This window comes from Mobula birostris, chromosome 3 (assembly GCF_030028105.1).
Source record: "Mobula birostris isolate sMobBir1 chromosome 3, sMobBir1.hap1, whole genome shotgun sequence".
In the NCBI taxonomy this organism is placed as follows: Eukaryota; Metazoa; Chordata; class Chondrichthyes; order Myliobatiformes; family Myliobatidae; genus Mobula; species Mobula birostris.
In genome coordinates, this window is record NC_092372.1 from 153,457,893 (window position 1) to 153,477,761 (window position 19,869).

At 42.9% G+C, this 19,869-nt stretch overlaps 1 protein-coding gene across 11 annotated transcripts in view; it reads right to left on the reverse strand.

The window, feature by feature from the left end:
• invs (inversin) overlaps positions 1-19,869 on the reverse strand; it is a 276,292-nt gene that overhangs the window by 188,836 nt on the left and 67,587 nt on the right. The gene's annotated exons all lie outside the window — the stretch shown is intronic.

Here is a 19,869-nt window from a genome sequence, read left to right on the forward strand (position 1 = left end):
TGATGTTCCGATTTTGAGTTTAAGTGCTGGTAATTGCCATTCTGATTTGGGAAAGGGAAATATCTGACTTTTTTTGGTTTGATTGGTGTATATGTTGTATTCGGCAACAATGGATATTGACGGGTTTTTGGTCACGCCTAACGGGGTCTTTAGCGAATGCGAGAAAACCTGAGGTATTGGAGATTGCTAGGAAGTTGGATATTAAATGAATTACGAAGAACTCCCCTAAGGCTTTCATACAACGAAAAATTGCTGAACATTATATTAATTTGAGTTTATTTGATGAGGAGGTGTTAGGTAAGTTTCCAATGAGTAATCTGGAAATGCAGTTACATCTTGAACAAATAAAGTTAAAGCAATTAGAAGCTGATTTGGAAAAGAGTCGGTTAGAAGCTGTAAATAAACAGAAGGAATTCGAGGCTATGGAGGCTATTAAAATAAGGGAATTCGAAGAAAGACAGGCCTTAAAAAAAGGGAATTTGAAGAAAGAGAAGCTCATAAAATAAGGGAATTTAAAGAAAGATAAGCTGAAAACCAGAGGAAATTTAAGCTAGAAATGCAGAAATTAAAGTCCAGGAGTCAGTCTTCTGGCTCTAGGAAACAGTTTATTGCTAGTCGTGAGGTTATTTTGGCTCCTCCACTTAATGAAGCTGAAGTGGACAAATATTTCCAGCATTTCGAAACAGTTGCTCTGAGTTTAAAGTGGCCAAAAGACCAATGGTCAGTGATGTTATAAAGTGTAATTAAAGGCAAGGCACAACAAGTTTATACAGCTTTAAATGCTGATCAAGCACTGAATTATGATATTGTTAAGCAGCACATATTAAAGGTATATGAGATGGTTCCAGAAGCGTATAGAGAAAGATTCAGAAGTTAGAAGAAATCGGTGGAAAAAACTTATGTGGAATTTGCCTATGAGAAATCTGTGTGTTTTGAGAGATGGGTTTCCTCTAAAAATGTGAATGGGGAGTATAATAAATTAAAAGAGCTGAGTTTGCAGGAGGAATTTAAAAGAAGCATTCCTGTTGAAGTGAGAACATACTTAAATGAACGGGACACTGCTACATTGCAGGAGATTGCTAACCTTAGCTGATGAGTATGTTTTAATTCACAAGAATAAATTTTCTCCAGGTAAAATTTTTAAAAGGAAAAATAGCACAGAGAGTCAAGGTAAACCAGAAATTATATCTGAAGTTAGTGAGAAAAGTAAGGATGAAGGGAGACATGTGAAGGAAAGACATTTTGGTATTATTCGTAATTATTGTAAGAAACCTGGACATGTAGTAGCTAAGTGCTTCCGATTGAAAAGGAAAGAGAAAGAAGTGGTCCCAGATGCTTGTGTGCAACATATTGAAAAACCTGTAAAGCTACAGGGTTCAGTAAATACTAATGAAGATGTGTTAGAGTCTGACCAAGCTAAGAAGGAATATGAAACTTTTATAACAGAAGGATTTGTATCCTTGAAAGAAGGATCCAATGCAGTACCGATAAGGATACTTAGAGATACTGGAGCTTCACAATCACTAATATTAGATAGTGTGCTAAGGTTTAGTGATGAGTCTGAAATTGGTGAGGTAAATTATATAAGAAGAGTAGGGAGTGCCCTTATGCCAGTACATTTACATAGAGTAAATTTAAGGTCAGGATTAGTTACAGGGGTTGTTAAAGTAGGACTACAATCCAGTTTACCTGTGAATGATGTTTCTCTTTTGTTAGGGAATGATTTAGCAGGTGGGCAAGTTTTCCCTGAAGTACATTTAACAATAAATTCAAATTCTGAGGAACCACAGAGGGATTCTAACACAGATTCTTCCTTTGTTGTAACAAGAGCTATGGCTAAAAAGATTGATGTAAAGGATGTGGTTGTTACCCATGACAGTTCAAATCAAGATTCAAATTTTGAGGATGTATCAGAAACTTTCTTACCTACCTTATTTGATCAGGATTTTGGTGGTAAGTCTGACCAGGAAAATTTGTCTTTATCTCGGACGGAGATGATAGCAGAGCAGGGTAGAGATCCTAAGATAGTTAAATTAAAAGAACAAGCTCTTCCAGATAGGGAAATTGAAAAACTACCAGTTGGATATTATTTTGAAAAGGGGGTATTAATGAGAAACTGGAGATCGCCTACAATTCCTGCTAGTGAGGAATGGGAAGTTAATCATCAGGTAGTAGTTCCTAAAATTTACACCGAAATGAGATTTTAACTATGGCTCATAGTATTCCTTTGGGTGGTCATTTAGGTGTAAAGAAAACTATGAACAAAGTTTCTGAACATTTTTATTGGCCTAGTTTAAGACAAGATGTGGCGACATTTTGTAGAATGTGTCATACGTGTCAAATTGTGGGTAAACCTAATCAAGTTACTCCAGTGGCCCCCCCCTGCAACCAATTCCAGTATTCTGTGAGCCGTTCTCAAAAATCAATGTAGACTGTGTAGGTCCTTTGCCAAAAGCTAAAACTGGACATCAATATTTGTTAACTATTATGGGCACAGCATCTATGTTTCCAGAAGCAGTACCTCTTAGGAATATAACAGCCAAAACTGTGACAAAGGCTCTTATAAAATTCTTTACTTATTTTGGGTTGCCTAAGGAAATACAATCAGATCAAGGTAGTAATTTTATGTCTTAGGTTGTTTCAGCAGATAGTTTATAAACTGGGAGCAAAGCAGATTATTTCCTCAGCCTGTCATCCAGAATCACAAGGAGCCTTGGAGAGATTTCATTCTACACTAAAAACTATGATTAGGACATATTGTGTGGAAAATGAAAAGGACTGGGATGAAGGTATACATTTACTACTTTTTGCAGTAAGGGAGGCAGTACAGGATTCATTAGGTTTTAGTCCTTTTGAACTTGTATTTGGGCATAGAGTTCGAGGACCTTTGGCTTTGTTGAAGGAACAGTGGATTAATAAAGAAGTACACACTAATATGTTTTGAAATTTAAAGAAAGATTGTATAAAGCTTGTAGCTTGGCCAAGGAAAATTTAAAGTTGGCTCAAGAGAAGATGAAGACTTGGTATGATAAGGAAGTTAGGATGAGGTCATTTAAGCCTGGAGATAAGGTGTTGGTTCTTTTCCCAGTGCAAACGAACCCATTACAAGCCAAATTTCGTGGTCCTTATGAGATTAAATCTAAGATAAATGATGTAGATTACGTGGTAAAAACCCCAGATCGGAGAAAGACCACACAGCTGTGTCATATAAATATGATAAAACCGTATTATGAGAGAGAAGCTGCTACTATGACTGTTGTGATCAATAATGAGTCTGATCTTGATGAAAACTTTATTATTATAATAGAGGATTCATCCGAAACTCATTTAAAACCCAACATTATTTCAGCCAGGTTACCAAATTCAAAAATTCTGGAAAATATTGATGAAAAATTAGCTCATTTACAGCCAGAGGAGAGAGAGCAGATGAAACAGTTAGTTTTTAAGTATAGAGATTTATTCCCAGACGTCCCTCAAAGAACCACCATAGCTACACATGATGTAGATGTTGGAGATGCAAAACCCATAAAACAACATCCGTATCGAATGAACAGGGAAAAATGTGAACTTGCTGAACAAGAAATTAAGTTTATGTTAGAGAATGATATTATTAGACATTCTAATTCGAATTGGAGTTCACCATGTGTTATGGTGCCTAAGCCAGACAATAGTATTAGGTTTTGTATGGATTACAGAAAGGTGAATGCTGTGACAAAAACTGATGCATATCCAATCCCTAGGGTGGATGATTGTGTGGATAAAGTTGGACAGGCTAAATTCCTTACAAAAATTGATTTATTAAAAGGTTATTGGTGTGTTCCATTGACGGATAGAGGTAGAGAGATTTCAGCATTTGAAACCCCGTCCGGGTAATATGAATATAATGTTCTTCCATTTGGGATGAAGAATGCACCAGGTACTTTTCAGAGGATGATTAATAGCGTGATTCAGGGATTAAAAGATACAGATGCCTATATTGATGATTTAGTTACAGGAAAGCACATATTACTGCGGTGGAGAAATCATTTGAGAGAATTTCAAAAGCTAACTTAACTATTAACTTAGCTGAAAGTGAATTCGGTCATGCCACTGTGACTGTTAAGGAAAAGAGTTAAGGAAATTAGACTCCAGTTTAATAATAGTCTAATGTTACAGGAATACAATATCCTGATCACTCATATTAAGGGTAAAGATAATGTGATCACTAATTGTCTGTCTAGATGTTAAATGTACAATGAAAATTTGTTTTTTTTGGAGTGATATTTTAACATCTATAACACCCCTACTGTACATTAGTTTGTAAAGGGCTGAAAGATAAGATTGTATATATTGTGTATTTTGTAAATTTTATACCTTTGTATTTTTTTTGTGCAAATTGTTAAAATTTTGTTCTTTAAGAGACCAAATTTTTTTTTGTAGAGAGGTGTTACATGCTCAAGGAGATCTGTGTTTTTTTTGTGAGAATGATGTAATGGTCACCTGATGTGATTTTCCCACCGATGTGAGGTCATGTGACGACATGCTCACCATGGGTATATAAGGGTCGACTCCAGATGACGTAGTTAGTTCTTAGTTTGTAGATTTCTAGGTAGAACATGCTGTGTCTCCATTTCTGTTGCGTGTTTGTTTTTTTGACGCAGTTTCATTTTTAAAACAAGAGTGTTGCGTTCTGTTGCAAGATACAATATTATTGGACTGGTAATTTTTGCTAGATGTGCTGCTTTACCCTATTCCAGCAGTAGTAGGGGGAGTGAAGACTTTATTGAAGTACAGAACTCGAAGGATTGAGAGGAGTCGGCATCGTTTGGCATTTTAACAAAAGATCGACCTTATTGAGTCTCCATTGAAGGAGTAGTGACCTGCATCGAGATAACTCTTGCCAAAAGAGAAAAGAGTTCATGCAAAGGTTTGCTCCCTCTATAGAATTTAAGGTCAGTTGTTTTAAACTGTTTATTTACTGCGTCGTGAATCTTTTGGACAGAACCAGCAGGAAAGCCACGTCTATGAAGAAATCCTTCTCCAGAGAAATCTCTCCCAATTGAACGTATAAATCTGTTGGACTTTCGAATTTACCATTTTACAAACTATATCTGACTTTTTCGCTTTAAGAACTGTTTTCGCATTTAATGCTTTAAGAACCAGTGCCGAGTGACGATTTGGTGAACGGTTGCATAACGGTTAACTTCCAGTTAAAGTTTTCGTTTGTTTTTTTTTCCTTATCGTTTATCCGTGTTTAATAAATGTTTGGTTGCTTTTATATAACCTGTCTCGATTGATATTCATCGTTGCCGGTTACGTAACAATATACAGCATAAAAAGAAGTGGTCCCAACATTGACCCCTGCAGAACACCACTAGTCACTGCCAGCCAACCAGAAAAGGGCCCCTTTATTCCCACTCGCTGACTCCTACCAATCAGCCAATGTTCTAACCATGCTAGTAACTTTCCTGTAATATCATAGGCTCTTAATTTGGTAACCAGTGTCATCCGTGGCACCTTGTCAAAGGCCTTCTGATAGTCCAAATATACAACATTCACCGCATCCACTTTATCTATCCTACTTGTAATGTCCTCAAAGAATTCCAAGAGGCTCGTCAGGCAGGATTTTCCCTGAAGGAAACCATGCTGACTTTGTACTATCTTGTCCTGTGTCAGCAAGTACTCCATCATCTCATCCTTAACAACTAACTCCAACATTCTCCCAACCACTGAGGTCAGGCCAACCGGTCTATAATTTCTTTTCTGTTGCCTCCCTCTTTTCTTAAAGAGTGGAGTGACGTTTAAAATTTTCCAGTCCTCTGGCACCATGCCAGAGTCCAGTGATTTTTGAAAGATCATTTCTAATACCACCACAATCTCTAATGCTACCTCTTCCAGAACCCTAGGGTGCAGTTTCTCTGGTCCAGGTGACTTATGATTATCTTTAGGTCTTTCAGCTTTTTGAGCACCTTCACTCTTGTAACAGTAACTGCACCCACTTCTCTTCCTTCACACACCACAACATCAGGCATACTGCTAGTGTCTTCCACAGTGAAGACTGATACAAAATAACTCAGTTCCTCAGCCATCTCCTTGTCCCCCGTTATTATTTTTCCTGCCTCATTTTCTAGCAGTCCTATATCCACTCTCATTTCTCTTTTATTTTTAATATACTTGAAAAACTTTTACTATCCATTTTGATATAATTTGCTAGCTTGCTTTCATATTTCATCTTTTCCCTTCTAATAATTTTTTTAGTTGCTCTTGTAGGTTTTTAAGAACTTCCTAATCCTCCATCTTCCCACTAATTTTTGCTTTGTTGTATGCCCTTTCTTTTGCTTTTACAGTGGCTTTGACTTCCCTTGTCAGCCACGGCTGTACTATTTTACCATTTGAGTATTTCTTCATTTTTGGAATATGCATTAATGAAGCAGATGCATAGTCAGAGGGCATGAGAATTTTGATAGCAAGATCAGAAGGAGAGAGGCTTTAAAACATGGTGAAATGGCGTAAATCAGGAAACCCCTTCAGTTGCACATGTGCTTTCACCAATCTGAAAGATCAGTGCTTGAGGTTGCTAACCCTGCTGGGAGCCTATCCTAATCATCTGGCAAAATCACATCTAATTGTCTGATAAATGAACACATGTTTCAGTTCCCCCATGTCTTCCAACCTCAGCTCCATTGTCCAGTCCGCCCCCTCCCTCTAACTTTACACTACTGAGCAAAAGACAGGAATCTTCAGCTGAATCCAATGTAATCAGCACATGATGGGCACTGCTGGTATTCCCTAATTTTCATTTACCTTGTCTAAGAACAACTTCAAGCACAAATGCAAACTGGAATACAACCAATCTTACTCCAAAATTGCTAAAGAACTGAGAGCCAGTGACACCAGTTCAGTGAAAGTTACAGAGACAACACACTTTCAACAAGTTGTCCTGTGCTTTAGGATGTAAACTGAACATGGATCATAATTAACACACTGCAGTCTCAGAGTCTCTTTTCATTATTTTATTTGGGTCTTTCAATAACATGGTTTACACAAGCTGCTGGAGGAACTCAACAGGTTAAGTAACATCTGGGGAGGAAAAGGGATAGTTGATGCATTGGGTCAAGAACCTGCATCATTACATTATTCCTTTCAAAGCTATTATAAGCTCTCTCCTCATATTTTCTCCTCTAATGATAGATATCAGCCTTGGTATAGTCCTCACATTTTAAAGGCAGAAATGCTCACTTTTATATGTAAACAATACAACAAACCCTCAAACTGAATGGGAAATTATTAAAAAGTGATAAAATTGTACCTTAAGGGGAAGGGAAGAGAAGATGGCCATGTGACACAGCACACGCGGCCGTCCTGAAATGATATTGTATTTGTTAAATAGGGGTCATGCACAATCCTGATTTGATGGAGAATGACGTGAGGAGCACAGAGGAACATCTGGAGAAACTTCTGAAATGCCCGCTTCGCTGCCGCTGCTACTGTGCGATCGAGAATCTCTGGAGGGGTAGGCCCCAAATCCTCGGCTTTGCCTACTGGCTGTTGCCAGGGCCGGGGTCGAAGCGCTCGGCAGAGATGGTGCATGGTGCTTGGTACTCGGTGTCGGAGGGCTGGTCAGAGGCTCGAAGTTTTCGGACTGACTCAAGAGTCAGCTGTGGTCGGGTGCTTCCAGGATGCTGCATCGGCAAGTTTGCGGCTCTGTAAGCTCATGGCAGGAAGAGAGTTTCTCTTCCTTCTACCGTCTGCATGAGATGATGGGACTTTCGAGAGACTTTGAGACCTTTTTTTACCATGCCATGGTCTGTTCTTTATCAAATTACAGTATTGCTTTGCACTTTTGTAACTATATGTTATAATTATATGGGGTTTTGTCAACTTTTTTAGTCTTGGTTTGTCTTGTGTTTCTGTGATATCATTCATGGAGGAACATTGTATCATTTCTTATGCATGCATTACTAAATGACAATAAAAGAGGACTGCGTGTCCTCATAATCTAATCTAATCTAATTTAAAAAATACCAAAGAGTATGGGCCTACGTTCACAAAAGAAATGAGAATGTGTCGCTTCCTTCTTTTAGAATTGAATGGCTGGGATAAAACAACACTTACTTACACATTGGTCATCAGGCTCTCACCAGGAATGCAATTGTTAATGTAAAGGAGAGAAAGATATAGCAGTTTCATGTCATTATATGTGGTAACACAAGAAATTCAAACTCATTTTGGCTCAGAGCTAACCTTGATTTTGACAAAGCTGTTGTTATATCACAGTCATATCTGGCAAAAGCTACTTCTTTCAAATCAATGATAACTGAATTCTATTCTTCCCACTTCGCAGGAACTACATTTCATTCATTCCAATAATAGTTTAGAATTACTGTAGTAACACCAAACACAGATAAAAGTATTAATTGATTTTGAAAAGATATTAATCATAACCCTATCCTCACAAAAGGAATTTTAAACATTATCAACAATTTAATTGCTCCTCTTTTCTTTCGACTTATTCATTCAGAGGATTTGGAAGCAGCTGACAATGTTAACATGCCTCATCCATTCCTAAATGCACCTAAGTGTGGAGGAATACGAGTCAACCACGTTAGTGTGTCTGGACTCACACATGTTCTGGAGCAGTAAAGGATAGAAGAGCATTTATGAAACCGATAGGTTTTACATTAAAAATCCAACTTCTACCCTAGCCCATTTCCAGCACCTCCCTTCCCTTTCTCGATCTCACTGTCTCTATCTTTGGAGACAGCTTATCCACCAATGTTTATTACAAAGCCACGGGCTCTCACAGCTACCTGGACTACACTTCGTCACACCCTACTACTTGTAAAAACATCATCTCCTTTTCTTAATTCCTCCATGTCTACCACATCTGCTTTCAGGGTGAGGCTTTTCATTCTATAATGAAGGAGATGTCCTCCTTTTTCAAAGCAAGGGACTTCCCTTCCTCCACCATCAATACTGCCCTCAACCGCATCGCTCCATTTCAGGCACGTCTGCTCTTACCCCATCCTCCCATCACCCTATCAGCGATAGGGCTTCTCTGGTCCTCACCTATCACCCCACCATCCTCCGCGTCCAGCACATAACTCTCTGAAACTTCTGCCACCTCCAACGGGATCCCAACACCAAGCACATCTTTCCCTCCCCCACCCCCCCACTTTCTGCCTTCCACAGAGATCGCACCCTATGCAACTCCCTTGCCTATTCGTCCCTCCTCACTGATCTCCCCCCTGGCACTTACCCTTGCAAGCAGAACAAGTGCTACACCTGCCCCTACACCTCCTCCCTCACAAGCATCCAGGGCCCTAAACAGTCCTTCCAGGTGAGGCAACACTCCACCTGCGAGTCTGTTGGGGTTATTTACTAAGCTCGGTGCTCCCATTGTGGCCTCCTGCATATTGCTGGCCTCCTATGTAGATTGGGAGACCGTTTCACTGAGCATCTACTCTCCCTCCACCACAAAAAGCGGGATCCTCTAGTGGCCACCCATTTTAATTCCACTTTCCATTCTCATTCCAATATGTCCATCCATGGCCTCCTGCACTGCTGTGATGAGGCCACACTTAGGTTGGAGGAACGACACCCTATATTGCGTTTGGGTAACCTCCAACCTGATGGCATGAACCTCTATTAACTTCCGGTAATGCCCCCCCAATCACACCCCCCACCCTTCTCCATTTCCCATCCCCTTTTCCCTCTCTCACCTTATTTCCTTGCCTGTTCCTTCCCCCTTTTGCTTTCTTCCATGGCCTTCTGTCTCTTTAACCAATCAACTTCCCAGCTCTTTACTTCATCCCTCCCCCTCCAGGTTTCACCTGTCAGTAGTGTTTCTCTCTCTCTCCTACCCCCACTTTTTAAATCTAATCCTCAGCATTTTTTCTCCAGTTCTACCGAAGGGTTTCATCTCAAAGTGTCGACTGTACTTTTTTCCCTAAGTGCTGCCTGGCCTGCTGAGTTCCTGCAGCATTTGTACGTGTTGCTCAGATTTCCAGCATCTGCAGATTTTCTCGTTTGTGATTTGTTTACAATAAGTTCAACAGTTTAATAGTTACCATTACTAAAATCAATTTTTAAAAATTCAAATTCAATTTTACTACTTATTATTGGATCTGAAATTATTACTCTTGTACATTGCTCCAGCACTCAAGCTTCTAATCAATTAACTCTGCTCTCAAAGTACCAAACTACAAACAGGAAGTGCTGGAAATGCACAACAGGTCAAACTGCATACCGTGGAACGGAAAATCTTTTCCATCAGAACTGGGGAACTCAGAAAACCTTGGAAACACTCTGTATGACAGTCAGGGAAAAGAGTTAATGTTCTGATGAAGGGTCTTCAGACTGAAAGCTTCACTTTTAATTTCTCTTTCCTCAAATGCTGGCTGACCTGCTGAGCATTCCTAGCACTCTTTGTTTGTATTTCAGATCTCTAGCATTTGTAGTTTGTTGATTTTCAAGCGAGCAATCAAGTACGCTTTAAGTTGCAAAAAGAGGATGAATGACAAGAATGCCAGCAACAAAAGAATGCCTTTGATGGGGTGAAACCCAAGAATGACCTCTACCAAAGAATCAAGGTGACCTGAAAGCTTTAATCTGAATGCCTACAATGTACACTTAGTGGTTGGGGCTGGGGGGGTTCTCTGCTTCTTCCATGAACAAAGCCTCAACCAATTTCCCTCCATCAACACTCAGTCATGTGAACAAGTGCATCAAAGGAGCAGAAATCATACTAGTGCCTAAGAAGAGCAGTGGGATTTCCAATCAATGACTATATCACATCTACTATAATGAAGTGCAATGAGAAAAGTTGGTTACAACTAGATTTACTCTTTCCTGAGCAAGGACCTGGACCTGCTGCAAGTCACCCGTCACCACAGTAGATCTATAGAAGACACCCAATACACTGGCTCTCCATTCTGCTTTGGAGCACCTAGACTACCATAAAACACAAGTCAGCTGCTGTTTATTGATTACAGCTCAGCATTCAGTTCTAATGCCTAAGGTTCCCTGGGCCACTATACCTCCTTCTGCAACTGGATCCTCAACTTCTTTATTGGAAGACCACAACCACATCTCTTCTCTGACAATCAACACAGGGACAACGCAAATATGTGTGCATTGTCCACTATTCCACTCTCTCTACACAGGCTAGGCACAGCTCAAATGTCATCTATAAATTCGCTGATGACACCACTGTTGATGGTGGCAACAAAGAGCAATATAGGAGTGAGATAAATCAGCTGGCTGAGTGGCATTATATCAATAACCTTACACTCAATGTCAGCAAGACGAAGAGATTGACTGGGGACTTCAGGAAGGGGAAGTTAGGACACATTCATCAGCCTACATTGAGGGGTCAGCAGTGGAAAACGGTGAACAACTTCAAGTTCCTGGACATCAACATCTCTCAGCATCTATTCTGGGCCCTACATATTGATAAAATCATGAACAAGGTATACCAGCAGCTGTGGTGATGTCTACATCCATCACTAAGGACTCTCAGTATCTGGGATATGCTCCCTTCTCAATACTACTATCATGAAAGAGGTACAGGAGCCTGAAGACCCACACTCAAGGATTTAGAAGCAGCTTCTTTCCCTCTGTCATCAGAATTCAAAGTTCAAGGTTCAAAGAATTCTGTACCATCCATGAACACATGAATACTACAACACTACCTTGTAATTCCAATTTTTGCACCATTTATTTTTGTAATTTATAGTAATTTTATGTCTTTGCTGCTGCTGCAAAACAAGAAATTAAATGTCCCATTAATCTGAGATATTATATCTGATTCTGAAGTTCTCCTTTAATTTCACAAACTTTTTCCAGATCAATGATGTACCTATGGGATTGGAATCGACCCAAGCCACATCCCTTTCTTCACTTCAGTCCCACTCGATCCCTCTCTCAACCCTTCTTTAGCACATCAGTGGCTGTGATTTTGCTTCTTCCTGCACTTATTCAAAATTCAAAAGCTTCATTCAACTTCCATTAATTTCCACACTATTCTCAACTTCACATCCCTGACTCTTCCTTTCCTTTTTGGGATCCATCACCATCTCAGAGACTGATTAGCACAGAGCGTCCATTAAATATCACAAGACTCCCAAAATTATTTTAACTACACTCCCTCCTCTTGCATTCTCATGTTCTCTTGAGTTCTCTTGAGTTTCTGGTCAAAATGAGAACTTTGGTCTCTGTCAAAATCATGGCTCACATTTACTTGTTTTTTTTTAAGTTCATAGGGACGACAGGGAGAGAAGCTAGGAGTCAGGTTAGGGTTTAGGGACAGGGATGTTCTTGAAGACTAGTGACATGAACATGAGACAAAAGATATACAGAGTCTAGGCCTTACTCTGTGCTTGAAGGCCAGTAACATGGACTGGAAACAAAGTACATCTGTGGATGTTGGTCTGTTCAGGATGGTGGGTCTCGGCACAAGGGACAGAAAGTCAGCGTGCACGTACTTTAAGGCTGGAGTTAGGGGTCCTGTCTGTAACTCTCAGATCGGCCATTAGCAGTGAATCCTTACAGCACGTTACATGTCATTGTGTAGTCCAGGAATCAGTACCAAAGATCAAAGTCCGAAGGTCGATCAGAAGTCTGGAAGTCTAAGCCCAATAGCCAAAGCCTGGAGACTAGAGGCCTGTTTGTGTGTGTGGGTGGGAGGGAGGAAATGAGCCTGCTTTGCTGTTGTTTTAGACCATAAGATATAGGATCAGAATTAGGCCATTTGGCCTATCAAGCCTGATCCACCATTTCATCATGGCTGATCCATTTTGCCTCTCAGCCCCAATCTCCTGCCTTCTCCCCATATCCCTTCATGCCCTGATCAATCAAGAATCTACAGACCTCTGCCTTAAATACCCATAAAGACTTGGCCTCCAGAGCCACCTGTGGCTAACAAAATTCCTCCGCATCTCTGTTCTAAAAGGCTCCCCTCTATTCTGAGGCTGGGTCCTCTGATCCTACACTCTCCCACTATAGGAAACATCCTCTCCACGTCCACTCTATGAAGGCCTTTCACCATTCAATCAATTTCATTTAGGTCACCCCTCATTCTTGTGAATTATAATGAATACAGGCCTGGAGCCATCAAACACTCTTCGTATGACAAGCCTTTGAATCTTGGGATCATTTTCATGAACCTCCTTTGAACCCTCTCTGGTGTCAGCATATCCTTTCTAAAATAAAGGGCCCAAATCTGCTCACAATACTCTAAGTGATGCCTCACCAATGCTTCATAAAGCCTCAATCTTACATTCTTACTTTTATATTCTAGTCCTCTTGAAATGAATGCTAACATTGCATTTGCCTTCCTAACCACAGCTGTTCAGACTGAACACCAAAATGGGGAGGAAATGTGATCTAAGTGACTTTGACCATGAAATGGTTGTTGGTGTCAGACGGTGTGCTTCGAGTATCTCAGAAACTGCACAGAACAGACTCTAGTGTTTACAGAGAGTGGCATGAAAAACAAAAAACATCCCGTGAGCAGCACCTTGTTAGTGAGAAAGATCACAGGAGAATGGCTAGACTGGTTCAAGCTGACAAGAAGGAGACAGTAACTCAAATAAACTTGTGTTACACAGTTGTGTGCAGAAGAGCATCTCTGAATGCATAACATGTTGAACCTTGAAGTGGATGGGCTACAGCAGCAGAAAACCATACACAAACACTTGGTGGCCACTTTATTAGGTACAAGAGGAGCCTACATCATAAAGTGGCCACTGAGTGTATACACAGAGAATGGTAGGTGCCTAGAATGTATTGCCAAAGGGGCAGAAAGACAGCAATGTTTAAGAAGCATCTAGACAGGTACACAAAGAAACAGGGAATAGAACGACATGTACTATGTGCAGGCATTTAGGATTAGTTTGGATTGGCATCATGGTTGGCACAGAAATGGCAGACCCAAGCATCTTCCTATGCCATACTGTTTTATGTTCTACCTGATCCATGGCTTCCCCTTTTCTAAACTTAACAGAGCCCTTGACTATAACTGCTCTCAGCTCCTCTTTCTCTAGATAGAGCAAGGAGCTACACTAGTCTTCACCTTCTATCTCACACCCTCTGTATTCAACCATTATGATTTTCACCACATTCAATCAAATTCCATTAACAGACTTATCTTTCCCTCTTCCCACTTTCAGACTTCTGAAGGGACCATTCTCATTTCAACTCTGGTCCACTCTTAAATTTGCATTAATCATTCACCTTCTCTTGCCACTCTCCCTTGCATCTTCAGGAGATATAGTGCCTGTCCTTTAACTTGTTCACTTCCAGCCCTCTAAGAACCCACAATAACCCATCCAAGTGAAGAAGCATGCACTCCATTTGGTTCTTGGAATATCCTCTCTTTTAAATTGGTAAAAGCAAATGAAGATTCAATGAGCACTCTACAGAAGCAATACCAAGTATCATTTGTCACACTGTCTGTCATTTTATTCTCATCCCACTCTGTCCTCTCTCTGTGACTTCCTGTATTGTTAATAATGAGGCCAAATATAAGTCTAAGGAACACCACCTTATCTTCCATTTAGGTAAATCTAGAATCAGTTTGAAATTCAATAACTTTGGAGTCATAGAATTGTACAGAATTGAAACAAACCTTCCAGTAAACCATATCATGCATTATTCTTACCATTACTACCATTACTAGTCTCAATTAACTACATCTCATTCACTGCCTGTTCAGATTCTTTTCAATTGTGTTCCTGCTTCCATCAACTCCTCTGGCAGCTGATTCCAGCTGTGGGTAGACTGTCATCGTTATTTGGCTATTCAGCTTTAAGACACAGAACACAGAGGAGCATAGCACAGGAACAGGCACTTCAACTCAGTATCTGCACCCAACACAAGACCAAATTAAACTTGATTTCCCCTGCAACACACATCAAAGTTGCTGGTGAACGCAGCAGGCCAGGCAGCATCTCTAGGAAGAGGTACAGTCGACGTTTCAGGCCGAGACCCTTCATCAGGACTAACTGAAGGAAAAGTTAGGATGAGATTTGAAAGTGGGAGGGGGAGGGGGAGATCCAAAATGATAGAAGAAGACAGGAGGGGGAGGGATGGAGCCAAGAGCTGGACAGGTGATTGGCAAAGGGGATATGAGAGGATCATGGGACAGGAGGCCCAGGGAGAAAGAAGGGGGGGGGACCCAGAGGATGGGCAAGGGGTATAGTCAGAGGGACAGAGGGAGAAAAAGGAGAGTGAGAGAAAGAATGTGTGTATATAAATAAATAACGGATGGAGTATGAGGGGGAGGTGGGGCATTAGCGGGAAGTTAGAGAAGTCAATGTTCGTGCCATCAGGTTGGAGGCTTCCCAGATGGAATATAAGGTGTTGTTCCTCCAACCTGAGTGTGGCTTCATCTTTACAGTAGAGGAAGCCGTGGATAGACATGTCAGAATGGGAATGGGATGTGGAATTAAAATGTGTGGCCACTGGGAGATCCTGCTTTCTCTGGTGGACAGAGCGTAGGTGTTCAGCAAAGCGGTCTCCCAGTCTGCGTCGGGTCTCGCCAATATATAGAAGGCCACATCGGGAGCACTGGACACAGTATATCACCCCAGCCGACTCACAGGTGAAGTGTCGCCTCACCTGGAAGGACTGTCTGGGGCCCTGAATGGTGGTAAGGGAGGAAGTGTAAGGGCATGTGTAGCACTTGTTCCGCTTACAAGGATAAGTGCCAGGAGGGAGATCAGTGGGAAGAGATGGGGGGGATGAATGGACAAGGGAGTCGCATAGGGACCGATCCCTGCGGAAAGTGGGGGGGGGGGGGGAGGGAAAGATGTGCTTAGTAGTAGGATTCCATTGGAGGTGCGAAAGTTATGGAGAATAATATGTTGGACGCGGAGGCTGGTGGGGTGGTAGGTGAGAACCAGGGGAACCCTATTCCTAGTGGGGTGGCGGGAGGATGGAGTGAGAGCAGATGTACGTGAAATGGGGGAGATGCGTTTGAAAGCAGAGTTGATGGTGAAGGAAGGGAAGCCCCTTTCTTTAAAAAAGGAGGACATCTCCCTCGTCCTGGAATGAAAAGCTTCATCCGGAGAGCAGATGCGGCGGAAACGGAGGAATTGTGAGAAGGAGATGGCATTTTTGCAAGAGACAGGGTGAGAAGAGGAATATTCCAGATAGCTGCGAGAGTCTGTAGGCTTACAGTAGACATCAGTGGATAAGCTGTCTCCAGAGATAGAGACAGAAAGATCTAGAAAGGGGAGGGAGGTGTCGGAAATGGAACAGGTAAACTTGAGGGCAGGGTGAAAGTTGGAGGCAAGGTTAATAAAGTCAACGAGCTCAGCATGCGTGCAGGAAGCAGCGCCAGTGCAGTCGTCCATGTAGCGAAGGAAAAGTGGGGGACAGATACCAGAATATGCACGGAACATAGATTGTTCCACAAAGCCAACAAAAAGGCAGGCATAGCTAGGACCCATACGGGTGCCCATAGCTACACCTTTAGTTTGGAGGAAGTGGGAGGAGCCAAAGGAGGAATTATTAAGAGTAAGGACTAATTCCGCTAGACAGAGCACAATGGTGGTAGAGGGGAACTGATTAGGTCTGGAATCCAAAAAGAAGCAGAGAGCTATGAGACCTTCCTGATGGGGGATGGAAGTATATAGGGACTGGACATCCATGGTGAAAATAAAGCGCTGGGGGCCAGGGAACTTAAAATCATCAAAAAGTTTAAGAGCGTGACTGAGAAGTGTCACGAACATAGGTAGGAAGGGATTGAACAAGGGGGGATAAAACCGTGTCGAGGTATGCAGAAATGAGTTCAGTGGGGCAGGAGCAAGCTGAGACAATAGGTCTGCCAGGACAGGCAGGTTTGTGGATCTTGGGTAGGAGGTAGAAACGGGAAGTGCGAGGTGTGGGAACTATAAGTTTGATAGCAGTGGATGGGAGATCCCCTGAGTGGATAAAGTCGGTGATGGTGTGGGAGACAATGGCCTGGTGCTCCTTAGTGGGGTCATGATCGAGGAGTAAATAAGAGGAGGTATCCGCGAGTTGTCGCTGTGCCTCGGCAAGGCAGAGGTCAGTACGCCAGACTACAACAGCACCTCCCTTATCGGCAGGTTTAATAGTAAGGTTAGGATTAGTGCGGAGGGAGTGGAGAGCAGAGCATTCGGAAGGAGCGAGGTTGGAATGGGAACAAGGTGCGGCGAAGTCGGGACGGTTGATGTCCCGTCGGCAGTTAGCGATAAAGAGATCCAGAGCAGGCAGAAGACCAGAGCGGGGTGTCCATGAAGAAGAGGAGGGTTGAAGACGGGAGAAGGGGTCATCGGTGGGGGTGGAAGAGTCCTTGCTGAAGGAGTAGGCTCGGAGACAGAGACGGCAGAAGAAGAGTTCCGCATCATGGCGAACACGGAACTCGCTGGGGTGTGGGCGAAGGGGGACAAAGGTGAGGCCCTTACTGAGGACAGAGCGTTCTGCCTCAGACAGTTGAAAGTCGAAGGGGATGGTAAAGACCCGGCACGGATGAGAGCTGGGATCGGGGGGGGGGGGGGGGGGGGGAGGCTGGGGGTGTCAGTGGAGAGGGGAAGGTTGGGGTGAGAGGAAGATGGAGCCTCCAAGGGCCCAGGAGTTGACGGTGGGATCTGAGGAAGACTGGGCTGCGGAGTGGTGGTGGAGGAAGGGGAGACGGGAGTCACAACAGCAGCACATAAAGACCCGGCCTGGAGTTCAAGGCTGGAGTCGCAGCTGGTGGTTGTGCAATCGCTTTGAAGGTGTCCATGGTCGTTGCTGGAGTCCGGGTTTTGAATATGCCCTGAGGTGTTCGGAGCCGGCGAGATCAATGGCAGAGGCAATCTGAAGTTCATGCCTGCTAGCGTCGGGGCCAGCAGGCTCTGGAGTCCGCAAATGTAGGATCTTGCAATCTTTGCCTAACATGACAAAGTCAAAAAAACGGCGATTGCAGGCATGGATCCAACGGAGGATGAAATAACGGGTAGGACCATTACAGACGGCGAAGGAAGTGTCCCGAAGGTGTGGAAGGGTCTGGGATAGGGACACCAAATACCTCCTCATGGCGGAGAGGGTCGCCTTCAGTGCTTGACGGGAGAAGCGACGAGAGGCAGAGTCAATAAAATGTAAGTACCTGGGATCCTCAGAAGGTCCAAATTGAGAGGCTCGGAAACGAATCCTAAAGCCAACTGGAGTAAGTTGGCAACGGAGGCACATTCCAAGAAAGGATATATGGCTGTGATAGCAAGTCTGAGTCAAAATGTGGTCGAAAAGTTGAAGAGCCAAAGAAATAACAGATGGGGAGCAGTGAGAGGTGGTTTCACTGAACTCCCGTCGAAGACAGGATTTAAACTTCTTCAGTGTAGGCATCACCGGAAGAGGCTTCGTAGTAGTGAATTTAAAAACGCAAACAACAGGAATTCTGCAGACGCTGGAAATTCAAGCAACACACATCAAAGTTGCTGGTGAACACAGCAGGCCAGATCCCACCACTAAGCACATCTTTCCCTCCCTCCCCTCTGCTTTCCGCAGGGATAGGGACACCAAATACCTCCTCATGGCGGAGAGGGTCGCCTTCAGTGCTTGACGGGAGAAGCGACGAGAGGCAGAGTCCTTACGCAACTCCCTTGTCCATTCGTCCCCCCCATCCCTCCCCACTGATCTCCTTCCTGGCACTTATCTTTGTAAGCGGAACAAGTGCTACACATGCCCTTACACTTCCTCCCTTACCACCATTCAGGGCCCCAGACGGTCCTTCCAGGTGAGGCGACACTTCACCTGTGAGTCGGCTGGGGTGATACACTGTGTCTGGTGCTCCCAATGTGGCCTTCTATATATTGGCGAGACCCAACGCAGACTGGGAGACCGCTTTGCTGAACACCTACTCTCTGTCCACAACAGAGAAAGCAGGATCTCCCAGTGGCCACACATTTTAATTCCACATCCCATTCCCATTCTAACATGTCTATCCATGGCCTCCTCTACTGTAAAGATGAAGCCACACTCAGGTTGGAGGAACAACACATATTCTGTCTGGGTAGCCTCCAACCTGATGGCATGAACATTGACTTCTCTAACTTCCGTTAATGCCCCACCTCCCCCTCGCACCCCATCCGTTATTTATTTTTATACACACATTCTTTCTCTCACTCTCCTTTTTCTCCCTTTGTCCCTCTGACTGTACCCCTTGCCCATCCTCTGGGTTCCCTCCCCCTTGTCTTTCTCCCTGGGCCTCCTGTCCCATGATCCTCTCATATCCCCTTTGCCAATCACCTGTCCAGCTCTTGGCTCCATCCCTCCCCCTCTTGTCTTCTCCTATCATTTTGGATCTCCCCCTCCCCTTCCCACTTTCAAATCTCTTACTAACTTTTCCTTCAGTTAATCCTGACGAAGGGTCTCGGCCTGAAACGTCGACTGTACCTCTTCCTACAGATGCTGCCTGGCCTGCTGCGTTCACCAGCAACTTTGATGTGCGTTGCTTCAATTTCCAGCATCTGCAGAATTCCTGTTGTTTGATTTCCCCTGATTCATTTCTCTCCGTTATCTGCACATTCATGTGTCTATCTAACAACTTCATAAAAATATCACTATTGTATGCCTCTACCACTATGCCTGGCAGCCTGTTCCAGGCACCACCACTCTCTATGGTCTGTTCTAGGTACCTACCACTCCCTGTTTAAAATTTTAGTCCTGTGCATCTCCTTTAAACTTTCCCCCTCTCACTTTAAATGCATGCCCACTAGTACTTCATAGTTCTACCCTGGGAAACAGATTCTGACCATCTACCCTTACAGTTGACTGCCCAAGAGCAACACTTCACACAGCTCAGATTAAACTCCAATTGCCATTTCCCTGCTATAAGATGAAAAGCTTGATATAACTAACAAGCATTACAATAGTTATTTGAAT